This window comes from Anoplolepis gracilipes, chromosome 8, assembly GCF_047496725.1.
Source record: "Anoplolepis gracilipes chromosome 8, ASM4749672v1, whole genome shotgun sequence".
In the NCBI taxonomy this organism is placed as follows: Eukaryota; Metazoa; Arthropoda; class Insecta; order Hymenoptera; family Formicidae; genus Anoplolepis; species Anoplolepis gracilipes.
The window spans coordinates 7090277-7103384 of record NC_132977.1 but is presented as its reverse complement, the minus strand read 5'-3'; the positions used below and the strand labels follow the sequence as shown (position 1 = coordinate 7103384).

The following is a 13108-nucleotide window of genomic DNA, read 5'->3' as shown; positions in this document are numbered from 1 at the left end:
TATTTCGAGAGAAATAGTCTTGATTTTTTTTTCTTTTCGCGAACATTTTACAAATGCAAAATATTTAATATTTTATATAATAAGGAAATAAAAAAAATATATTCTTGTATTCTATACTCTCGAATTCTTTTCTATATAGCCCTTCTGGCATCTTTGAGCGATTTAACGTGTATATCTATAGAATGTCATATTATAATAACTCCTCTCGACTCACTGCGTATAAATGTCATATCGTATTTACAGGCACTATGGTGCACAACCTCGCTGTCTGTCTTACCCAACCTTTGAACTCCCATGGGTCTAGTATTCTGAAGCATATTTTTGTAACTGATATTGGTCAAAATAGAAAAGCAGTTTTTTTTATATAGAAAATGACATTAGTTAAATTTATAACTTTATAAGATGTTTTATATAAATAATGTATAGAGAATAATTTAACAATTTATATGAATTATAATACTACATTTTTATTTAAATTTTATATTTAAATTTTATTTAAATATATGTGTATACATACATACATATATATATATATATATATATACAATAGATAGATATATATATATATATATATATATATATAGAGAGAGAGAGAGAGAGAGAGAAAAAGAGATGCTTTTTAACTCTTAAATAAAAAATAAAAATTGCTTGGAAGTTACAATACATTTGTCATTATTTATAATAATTTAGATATCAGTAACTATATGTATAATAGCAATCGTTCTGACAGTTTAATAATAAACATTCGTAAAAAGGGAAGTTGTGTTGACACCTTGATAACTTGTGAATCAATACAGCGAGCTTCTCAGAAAAATAATGATGGAATATACGGAGTTGTTTGCGGGTAGAACTTCCCCATGCTACTCTTCAGCTTGGAAGCTGCTACCAAATCTCAGCCCGTCACTACCCGTGTGATTGATATCTGCCTTCCCCTCTTCTTCATCCGTACAATTCGCATCACGAAGAGAGAAAACTATTTCGTTTCTCACTTTCTTTTTCACGATTAAACTCCCACCCTGTCCGATCATAAAAAAGCGTTCACCATTTTTCTTATTATACTTCTAATCAGACATAATAAATAACAATTAATAATCTAATAATAATAAATATATATAACGACAATAATTAAGCTCGTTGTTAGCTGAAATAAAGCAGTTGCAGTGAGACAATAAATATACGTTTGTACAGTAACACGGCGATTATCGTGTCAACATTTTCCTTGAAACGGCATCGCGAAAACTAACACGCTTCAACCACCACCCCGCTACCACCCCGACACTGCCAGTTTCAGGTAACGCAAGCAGCAACATCGGCGGGTTAGGTGAGTAGGCGATGGAGTACCAGTCGAGTTCTCGGCCGTCACGTCAGAGTGACGAGTGCCTTCCCCTCCAACCTACCAAACCCATCCACCCAACGTCTGCCGCCCAACGTCACCCAACACCACCGCCACCACCAGCCACATACCCTCACAGAGCCCTCGGAGGTTCCCCGGAACCGCGGAGCACCCCCTTTCACTCTTTGCTTCTCTTCGGCCTCTCTTCCTTCAACTACGGCCGACTAGTAGTCGAGGAATTCGAGTTGCTATAAATCTCCCTTGACGGGCGCGATGCCAACATGGCGAGGAAGGGGGCCGGGACATGGGTTGCGGAGAACTGCGAGAGCGAGGAGATGGAAGGGGTGGCGGTAGATAGGCAACGGAATGGGGATGCTAGAAAGGAAGGGAACGCTTCTCGCCATACCAGGAATTGTAATAGTTTTGCTAGAGGGGTTAACGTGGGGGTGGTGGTGCGAGAACACCCCCGCGAGAATAGAAAGAACCCGAAGATCGGACGATGTGGCACTGTCTTGGTGGCATTGCGGAAGCACGGGGAGAAAGCCTCCGCTTTTGTTAAGATCTGTCACTCAAGATTCGCGCGGAGACGCGAACGAACCCTTCCACCGCGGTTTGAAAATTGTGAAAGCAATTCTCGCTGTCGCTCGTGACATTTTCTTACTGGAAACAGTTCTATGAAGACGTGTGTTTGCAATTTAAAAAAAAAAAACAAAAAAAAAATTAAATAAGACCAACATAACGACATGCTCTTGTTGACTCTGCAAAATAATTATAATATTAAGTTGTTATAAATACATATATAAAATATTAATTCTATTTTTATAGAAATAAAGATCTTACTAATAATAAATTTTCTTATAATTTGCACCGAATGGCAAGATTCAAATATTTTTGTAATTTAAGGAGAATATTATTAACGACTTAGTAAAACTACTTTCCCTGAAATGAGTTTTTAATCTTACAGCAGTAAAAGAAATAAAGCACAAACAAATTACGATAAGAGAAACTGGAAGTAGACATTCTTAAGAAGCAACAAGAAGAAACTAAAACTTTTCAGGTGTCGACTGCATCGTCGTCGCACGTGAACTATGAACTCGTCGGTGAGTTCATCAAGTAAGTTGGATTGAGGCAAGTCTTGTTTTCTTTGCTGCGATTTAGAAGCCCGATAAGACCGCTCATGATTCGACTAGCGTTCTATACCTATCTCCTAATGATCCGTCGTGAATGGCGAGCACCTTTAATTTACCGATGTTACATCGATAAAGACGCTATCAGCCATGTCATGTAATGCTATCTAAATTCAAATTTTCTTCGAATTTATTTTTAGAATAAAATCTAACACTTTTTTCTTTACAAATGTATATAAATGTATAATATATGTATATGTTGTGTGTGTCAAAGAAATCGTCAAAGGTTTAAAAGAAATTTAAATTTACGACTTGCATAACGAATTCAAACAAATACTTTACGACAAAAAAAATTTTTCACAAATGTTTCAATTAGTGTGATTGATTTATTTTTGTCCATAAGGAACAAAACAAACTTTTGCACATATTTTTGCTTACATTTTTGCACGGTTTTGTCTAATGATGCTGAAAAAGAATACATTTGTCTCAATATTTCTTTCCGAATATTTTGACGCCAATTTTGAAAATCTCATGCATGAAACAGGATACAGAACAATATATAACAGACAAACCTATGCATTTTTAGTTTAATAGTCTTGTCGAGAAAACAATTGTATAACTGTGATTTATAACGTTAAACATAAAAAGATCTTTGTTAATTAAATTATGCTTATTAAAGTTAACTACACTTTGCCAAATTCAATATTTTAGATAGAAAGTTTGTGACGATTGTTAAAACATACAATATATTTAAAGATAGAGAAACGATAATTTATGACATATGAAGAGTAAATCGAATTTGCAATACAAATATTATTATTGTATCGATGAATGAAATGCGTGCATTTCTCGAAAATAGTGTCTCGAGATTGCGAAGAGCATGCTTGGGGAGGCATAAATCAATTAAATTATAAATTACTATACAGAAGTTGAGCAAAACGACCACCTGTTGAAGATAGGACAAGGAAAGTAGGATGAAGGGATGAAGTGGGGTAGCTATCTCGTAAATTCTGCGCTGCTACCTACCTGCATCCGCGTATAGAAACGCTCACTTTTTATATCAGTTATATTCTTTCTTTTCATAAGCTGTTTCTAAAATATAAATTTTATATCGCTCATTTATATATATATATGTATATATAAATATATATATATATATATATATATATATATATATATAAATGTATACATATATATCACTCGATAAATATATATTTATATATTTAAATTTTTCGAGATTTCTCTCAGCATCTTTTTTCTCTTTCCCTTTCTGTCAATATATAATTACTGCGATAAACATGATTAGAACAAATATATTACTTAAACTTTGAAATTTTTAACCTTATGTTGTAAAAATATAATACTTGTAAATAAAATATTAAATTATTTAAAAAATTTTATATTATATATTTTCTGTATCCTACAGATATAATGCAGATATATAAAATTATTTGTAAATAATTTTGCAATTATTAATTGTGGTCATATATTTTATCCAGCTACATATTTTCTGTCCAGCTTGTCCGCTCGGAACAATTTTATCCAATAATTTTAATTATACTTTAATCAGAGCAGCGACTCTTAGCGATCCACGTCATTTGAAACTTGTTAATATTTCAACTCTAAAGCGGATTTGGTAGATAAGCGTATAATTGGGAATGCGAGGAAAGTAGTAGGTAGGGACATTGAGAGCTGCCAGGGATGATTAATTCTTGTCGGAAAGCGCTAGACCCTTGGAACTCGGTTGTAGCGTCCCCACCATCCTCGCTTTTCCCATTCCATACTGGTCCTCCTCGCTCTTCATACAACCACCTCATTCCTCTCGCGCACTCAACCCTCTGAACCTCTCTTACCACCGGCAGACTTTCTCGTTTCGTTTGTTCTCCGCCCGTGTCATTCGTTATTACATCGTAGAAACTCGCGGATATTTGGAATTCCAAGTGACGTCTAAAGGGAACCGGTGCTTTAACCGATAACTCGGTTTCTTACCTTAAAGGAAACTATGTCCGACGATACTTTTGTTAATATTCTCAATTGAACACTTGTCTAGCATATTGACTTTGTGAAAAAAATTAATACGCTGTATTTGTGTCTGTGTATGGTTTAATAATTCTCTTTTATCAAAGAAACTTTTAATATGGATAATATTTCTTACTGTCTTTAGCTATAATGTTTAAAAATATATTGTAAGTAAAAATATATTGTAAAAAATTATTTTATGTATAATAATCTAATAATATCAAGCTACGACAGGGTACCTATTCCGTGGAAAAATATGGAAAACTCGAAAATTTCAGGAACTTCTTTCGTATCTGGGAAAATCAGAGAAGTTACGGAATTTTATCAGGATTCAGAGATATCAGGGAATTTTTTCTTTGGAAAAATTTTCTTTTTCATAATTTTTTATTCTCATATTATCTCTATAAACTGTGTGTGTGAGACTAGCGTCTGACTTTGTGGAAACTAATTATAAGTTGAGAGCTTTGGCTTTATTTTTAATAACTCTAGAGTTTAATAATTCTTGATAGATTAAACAAATGGTTCTAACTATTTAAAAAAATGGCTCAGGACAAACTGCGTCTTATTTTGTCCGCTGACAAATTTTTTAGCATTTTTTATCAGATTTTAAGCGCTTGAAAATTCTACTCTAATAGTTCTACAAAAATTTTATGCATAAAAATTATTAGAATATTAATTAAATAAATTAAATCGTCCGAGATGGCAGATAAGTACCGAGGTGAGACGTTTGTATCTCCACTTGTCTATAATAAATTAATAATGCATGTGTACAAAAAGAGTCATCAATTCTTTTACAAATAAATTTAATGAATTAATATATACATATCAATATGTTTATATATTTTATATATACATATGGAGAAAATTTATGTGTTCCAATGTGCATAAATTTATATGTAAAGGTATTAATGATCCTTTCTGTATATACATACTATAAAGATGATTAAGTATTTGTTCTATTGCTTATTGATTATGTGTTGTATTTGTTTGTGCATCAAAATATTTGAATAATTGCAATATTCATAAAGCATAATATTGCATATACATACTCGTATGCATATGATATCATTGAATAAATATTGTGTGAAATATCGCGATTTCTTGTACATATACATTAGTATATTCCACGATTTCTAATATTATATATTCTAATTTTTATTATTATTATATTTTCTTTGTAGATAAAAATTACTGTTACATTCTTTCGTCACGAAGTAAAGAATACAGAGAAGAAGTAACATGTGCAGCGGGAAGGTATTACGAGGAAAAAAACACCGTGGACGATTCCCGAAATTGGGCGATGAGCCGCTAACCGCTACTTAGCAGTGATACCAGCCACGTAAGCCCCCATCCTCACCACGTGACTGTTACAAAAGTCAGCTCACAATCAGTTGAGCTGAGGCGAGTCGCAATTGTCGTCGTTTTCGTTAATTTTGGGCAAATAATATCGCGTACATCGGGAGTGGATCGAGGTTTAAGTACGCGCCATTGTCTCGAGATCACTCAAAAAAATATTTTGCTAATGTAGATAGATTTCTAGATGTCTCAATTAAAATTTATCGCTACTTTTTGTATCTGTTAGAATATTGTTTATCACGTATAGAATTTATAGCAGCAATATTCTAGCAATACCTCTAGAAAATTTAGATCCCATTGCCAAATATTAATCACAAATATAATTCTTGACAATAGGACAATTAAAGATAGGCATGGCAGAAAAATTTTCCGTCTAAATTACACTAATAGTACATATATAAATTCTGTCTCTGTCATTTAAATTAATTAAGTGCAAAATATATGCAGTATCACAGTATTTGCTAATAATTTATCTGTTTCAATCAATTTTTTACACCTAGAAAATTTTTGTTGAAGTTGCAAAATCATTTTTTTGATTGATCTATAATTAATTGAATCAAACGAAGTTAAATTTAAATAAAGAAGCTTACATATTTAACGATCACTTTTCGAAACAGACAAAAACATTGTCTACTGAGGTTTCGATCCTTTTTGTAATACGTTGTAGCCCAAAAAATTTTAAGATTTTATCTAAAAGTTTACTAAACTCTTAATACTTTAAAAGAGATATATATCTTTTCGAATCTTTATTTTTATCTGAATATTTACTATTTAATTATCTTTAATATTTATCTATTCCGAATACGTTTTTTGTTTTGTAAAATTGATATCTACTACTGTTTTTAAAAATTATTATCTATTAATCTATTGAATCAGAAATGACAGACATTTTCTTCCTAGTATTTGAACACACATCTTAATAAGGAATCGAAATTTTATAAGACAAGATAATATACAAGAATATTATATTCATGTTAGAATATCATGTTCATTGTTGTATTGTCAAGCGGGAGCGTCACAAGCATCAAATACACGCGCGGGAGGAAGAGGGCAAGGCTTTTAATCCCGGTCGCCAAGATCATTTTTTTGAGTGAACGCTGTTACTTTCACATGTATTTCGGCGGCTAGCTATTTGTTTGATCGACAAACATCGCGAGTTCGTTTCAAGGACATCCGAGTGTCGACGGATACCTGCGAGGGACAAGTATAATAATCGCAAATTCGTTCGTCGAAAATGATGATTCGGATTGCGCTACAAGTAAGGGAGAGGGGGGTAAATACGCGAGAACGAGTGTCGGGAATGTCGAATAGAAGGACGTTTCGATATGTATACATATAACGCGCGGTACGCGTGATTTGTTATCATTCGTGCAGCGATACATAAGCGGAAAGGTACTGGTCTGATATTATAGAGTTTGTGTAGAAATGTAATATGTATCGAAATCGGGAGTGTCGTGCAAAATGTCGCACGAGTGTTTGTGAGTACTTTTGAAAATGCATCAACGAAGGATTAGAAGTTGAGCACGTTTGGGATGGCATCAGAGGCTTTGTGAGAACAATCGGATAATTTATCACGTATGAGGTAAATTATTACGTAATATTATTCGCGGACTTAATTTTTTTTTTTTTTTTTGTCACGATTATCGCAAAGCATATTTCGTACAATTCCATTTGGGTGTGTGTAAAGTCCAGCGTCTCACTTCGTGAAAAACTCATTAATTGTTGAGAATTTTAACTTTATTATTAATAGTTCTAGCTTCATACATACAGTCAGCCAAATAAATTGTGCGTTTAAAGTATATTATAAATATTTTTTTTATTTAGAATTTTGAACAAAAATGCCTGAATCAGGAAACTAGGGAATTTTCAGTACTTACAGTGTATTTCTCATTGCATTTTTTCTGTAGCAAATTATTTTTCGTATTAATTTCGATTTTCAGTACCTTGAGATCCTCTTCATTCAGAAACTTGTAATAAATATAAACTCTTTTCATCGTCTTTTAACTCAATGTTTAGTACAATTTTCATATCAATTAAATGATCTCAAAACGTAAAAAAATAAGGTTTCTCGTAATCCATATATCTATGATATTCTGTTTTATCTCGAAAATAATAAATTCATTTTATTTAGTGAACTTTCCAATCGATTTATATTAACTTAAAAATACTTATCAGTAAAAATCATATAATTGACTCATAAAATCCTAAGCATAATAATTAAAAGATGTACTAAATATATCAATTACTTTTTTCGCCAATTGACATTGGAGACCAATATGTATTACATGTTGGACCATGCGATCTTAAAAATAATTTTAGAATCCGTTTCATCTCAAATTCGAACTCATCCGGTGGCCCGATCTTGCAAGAGCCGAAGAAGCACGCGCTTCGTCCGATATCGGTTGCATTTGCATAAGGCTATCGTCTTTCCTTTGTTGCGGACTCGCCTCCCACGTACGTGGCGAGGCTGTCACTCAGAGTTTCTCAGGACTCTCCTCAGTCTTCTCTCGCATCGTCCGCGGATCAGTACTCTTCTCTATCTCCCTCGGCATTTCCTCTTCCTTTCTCCTTTTTTCTCGATTTCAAACCTCCCTGCAGCATGCAAGCACCTACACCCTGTCGTTCGCTACCTTGCCTGCATTCCTGCATACTATTACACGGGGCTGGGCATTACGTCTCCCGTAACGCTCGCTTACTTGTTTCAAGTAAAGCCATGCCTTGTCGAATATTCCATAGATTTTCGAAACGCGAAATGTTTCACGAGATACTACGTATAACAGAGATACCAAGAATCGACCATCACGAGATACGCGAATAGTTTTTCAATATATATTTCAGAGAATAGCTATTTTTAAACCATCAAGCAAATACGACGAATATCATGAATATTGACATGTATAAAAAATTATTAATTATATCAATACTAATTATTAAATTAGAAGAATCGAGCAATTGACGCGGAAAAGATTTGTGTACAAATTAAAATCATATCAGTACGTTGAAAAATACTATTATTATTTATTTCATTATCTATTGCCAATAAATCATATGTGATATTATAAGAAAAAAAAGAAAGTGAGAATATTTAATAAAAAAAGAGTTCGTTATTAAATTAACAATAGTTAATGATATTTTCTATCTCATTTGTTTGAACCATATTTTGTCAATATTTCAGTTTGATTAAGTACGTGGAAAATAAAATTTTGTAAATTATCCTTCTCAATTAAACAAAATTTGTAATTTGAATCGTCAGCTTCGAGGGCCATATAATTCAACGTTTGTCCCCTTGTCTCATTCGCCGTTGCTTGAAACATCGATACAATGTACTGGGTGTCAAGATGAGAATCTTGATATCGTAGCACGATAGCCAGCCGAGGCATTTCGGACGATCACGAATGGACGGCGAACGTATAAAACATATAAAACACTAGCAGCGGTCCCATGGGCTCAGGGTGTTTCACTAGCGCGCGATATTCTGCACTCTTTGAATAGCTCTCTTCTTGCAGAGATCTTCGGTGGTTTCGTCGAGTCGTCTAACCGGGGATGGATCTGAACGTGCTCGGTGGATATAGGACGGGAGGGGAGGGGAATGGAGGCCGCATTAATAAAACATTAAGGTTTTGTAGACGATGTATCGATGTAGTGTTTATATTATCTTCTTTGATGTCGACATGTGAATTGGACAGATTTGTTATTCAGACTCCGTACATAAAAGTGCTGAAGTCTTGCTCCGCTCCGTTTGTGGATAGGGCGGGTATCGACGACGACTCGGATATACGGACGGACAGACGGATGGACAGACGGACGGACAGACGGAACGAACGTGAACGCAGATGGATAAACGCGAGGCCTGTTTCAAGTTTGCGCTCCTGGATCCCTGCCACGCTTGTCAGTCAATACGCAGAGAAGGATAGAGGGGGAGGGGGAGGGGAAGGGGAAGGGGGAGGGGGTCTTATCCGTACGCAGATAGCTCTCCTTCCTGTCGATGTATTTTCAAAACCCTATATATCCTGCATTTGAAATACTTTTCCATTTCTCTTTCGTGCGAAGGAGAGAGAAAGAGAGAGATGAAATATATCTCTTAAAGACGTGAGATAAATTCTTACGGAGGAAAAAAAGTTCTTATATATATATATAAAAAAAAAAGATTCTCAGAGACGGTGAAAAACAAAAACATCTCCCACGACTTGGCGTCCCCGGGCTCTTCGTCTTTCGTCACTAAACGTTTCCGTGTCGAATTATACCCGACATGATTGCTCGATAAATCCCGCACCTTGAACAAGACTTAATTTCACAATAGACGACCCACGCGCACTCATTTCTCGGAGCCGCGTGGTATCGACATTCTTCGCGATGTCGTGCTCGGAGCCCCGCGATTCCCTCTTTCCCCTCCCCCTCGTCCCTTCCCCCTGCTCCCCCCTTCCCCTATTCGCCACACGGTACCGTGATCCCGAACCTTGACTCTTCATTAATCACCTCGCGGTATCAATGACTGACTGAGTGACTGACGGCAGGCGAGAGGTATTATATACCTACGGTGTTCGCGCGAATGCTGATGCTCGTCGTGGGGATCTTTCTCGTCTCTGATAGACTGACGAGAGGCTTGTCTGAAAACTTTCTTGCACTCTCTCCTTTCCATTTTACATTGAGCTTAATAGCATATTCAAGAAAATTGCATTTCCTTGTAATTCCCTGCGTGTCAATTCTCGATGCGAAACAATATATACGTTGATCAGGTAAACGACGGATTGTTTATTATCGCGATTGTGATAAATTTGCGATTAAATTTGCCGCAATGATGGGAGATACGGAATAAATATAGCGAGCGAATTAATTATCACGATGCAGTAGCATATATCCGACTCGGCTGTTCCAATCTAAACTTCTATTTTCGGAAGAGCAGAAAGGTTCAATTTAATCGTGACCTTACGGTAGACTGGCGCCACGTTTACTCTTCATTTATACGGTGCTCCGTTACGGACTATACACCGAAAGTCACGGTTACCTTCGCGCACAATCTCTGACGAAGGTGCACGAGTCTACGAGCCAATCGAATAAGCGGCGTCATCGTCGGTAGCTTAGTACGATCTTGGTAAGTCTTGTGACGGATCATGACTTGCGTTAAGTCCTGTCTTCTCTTGTTTTCTTGTTACATGACTCCTGTCTGCTTCGGTAGTTTTCGAGGGTGTGACTCTGCTTTATCACACAGACGACCCTCTGCTGCCGATACGTGATCTTTATCGGCGCCTTCAGATTGAATAAAATGTCAACTGACCATGGTTGAGCGTACATTCGTAGAGTTATACGCTCACGTCATGTCACGCTTAAAATCTTTGGCCGCGAGATTAATTAATTTACGTGTAATAAATATGAGATATTACTGTGCGTAATAAATAGATATTATTTAATATTTATAAATAAATATTATTTATTAATGTAATGAAATAAATGTAAGGTCGCGAAATGTGTTTGAATCAAAAATGTTCAATTGCAAAATTTATAAATCAGTGCATTTAATCGAAAAATTACTCGCGATATCAATTTGCATTTATCTGTTATTATTGCGATTTGAAATTTTCTTAAAACTATTTAATAACTAAATATTTCCAAAACAATTTACACAATAATATCAAAATCATAAAATTTGAAACGTTCAATGCTGTAGAGAGCAAGGAATCAAATCAAAATAAAATAGGACAACAATTAAGTAAAACAAATATATAATATAATTCGATAAATCTAGATATATTTTTTGACAGTAACCATTCGACACAAGAACTACGCTATTGCTCATTATCAAATAATTTTTTACTGAACAATCTGACATTGTAAGTAAATTATTAATCAATTGTACAGTTTGGTAACTTGGTTTACGATTATACAAAAGATTATAAATACATAAATAATCATCTATACCATTCCAGGATTCAACCGGTATTGTAATCAAGTACTTAATTGTTGTTCTATTTTATTTTAATTTGATTCCTTGCTCTCTACAGCATTTTTAACGTTTCAAATCTTATTATTTTTAAGAGAACTCTTCTTAACATTTAATATCAAAACCAATATAAAGCGTTAGATACACGAGTTCGTGTTAGAAAATATACTTCTGATATACCTCTCGTAATATTATTCTCCAGTACTAGATTGTTCTTCGCAGTAGTTTAGTGTCAAGATCTTAAGTACTTAGATCCTCTTGAATCAATGCTTGATAATTGACTGAATAAAACTTCAGACCTTCTCACGCCGTGCTAATACGATCCCCACTCCAGGTGACCTTGTGCCAATAAGTCGTTATAAACAAATAATATGTCGATTAATATATGTAGACGATATACGCTGCGCGTATCGATCAAGTTGCGTCAAAATTAGAAAAAGAAAGAGAGCTTTGGAGAGTCGAATCTTCTCTTTTAAATATAAAACTATGGCTAGATCGATTTTATTCTAACTAAAAAGAAATAAACAGAACCATTGTCGCCTTCTTTTTAGATGTTTACATAAAATTACTTAATTAGCGAAATTTTTAATAATGAAAATGCATGCATGCTAACAATATTTTCATCAAAAAGTTCACTTAAATGAAGCGTATTTATTCTCGCGACAAAATAAGATCTTTTCAAGATATGTTAGCGGATAGATACACAAATATATTACATTGTTTACATTCCTCATTGGCGCGTCTGTGAACGCTGGAGGGGACTTGTGTACATATTTTGCTAAAGAAAGTCGAAAATATTCAGGTAATTTCTAACCTTTGACTCTGTGTGTGTGTGTGTGTGTGTGTGTGTGTGTGTGTGTGTGTGTGTGTGTGTGTGTGTGTGTGTGTGTGAAGAGAATCTGCGTGACACAATTGAAAATAATACATACTGCAAAAGGGAATTTGCCACGGAAGGCAACATATGTAAGTATTACAAGAGATACATTATGTATTTTCTAACACGGATATGTGGCTAACTATCCATATTGGCCTTGGCATAATTACTTAAACTTTCCCGAAAGGGCGAGCCAAACTTTATTTTACTTACTGCTAAATAAGTTGAAAACTAAATTTATCGAAACAATATGTATAGGTTTGCGTAATTAAAATAATGAGATGTATTGTGTTAACTAGTAAACTATCTCGGCCACAGATAACCTCGCGCTGGCGATCGCGCAACCTTTCAACGTTATCGTGTTTTGTGTTTGAGCAATATATAAAGTATACGCGCGTTAAAAATTATCATATCGACAATTATAAATATAATAATTATCGCGCGTCGTAATAAACATTGCT

At 34.6% G+C, this 13108-nt stretch overlaps 1 long non-coding RNA gene across 1 annotated transcript in view; it reads left to right on the top strand.

Moving 5' to 3' along the window:
* Nucleotides 1–6880: 6880 nt before the first annotated feature.
* Nucleotides 6881–13108, top strand: part of LOC140668777 (uncharacterized) — a 32277-nt gene continuing 26049 nt past the window's right edge. The window contains exon 1 of the long non-coding RNA XR_012047246.1: nt 6881–7417. This is a non-coding gene — a long non-coding RNA (uncharacterized lncRNA). The remainder of the gene's footprint in view (nt 7418–13108) is intronic.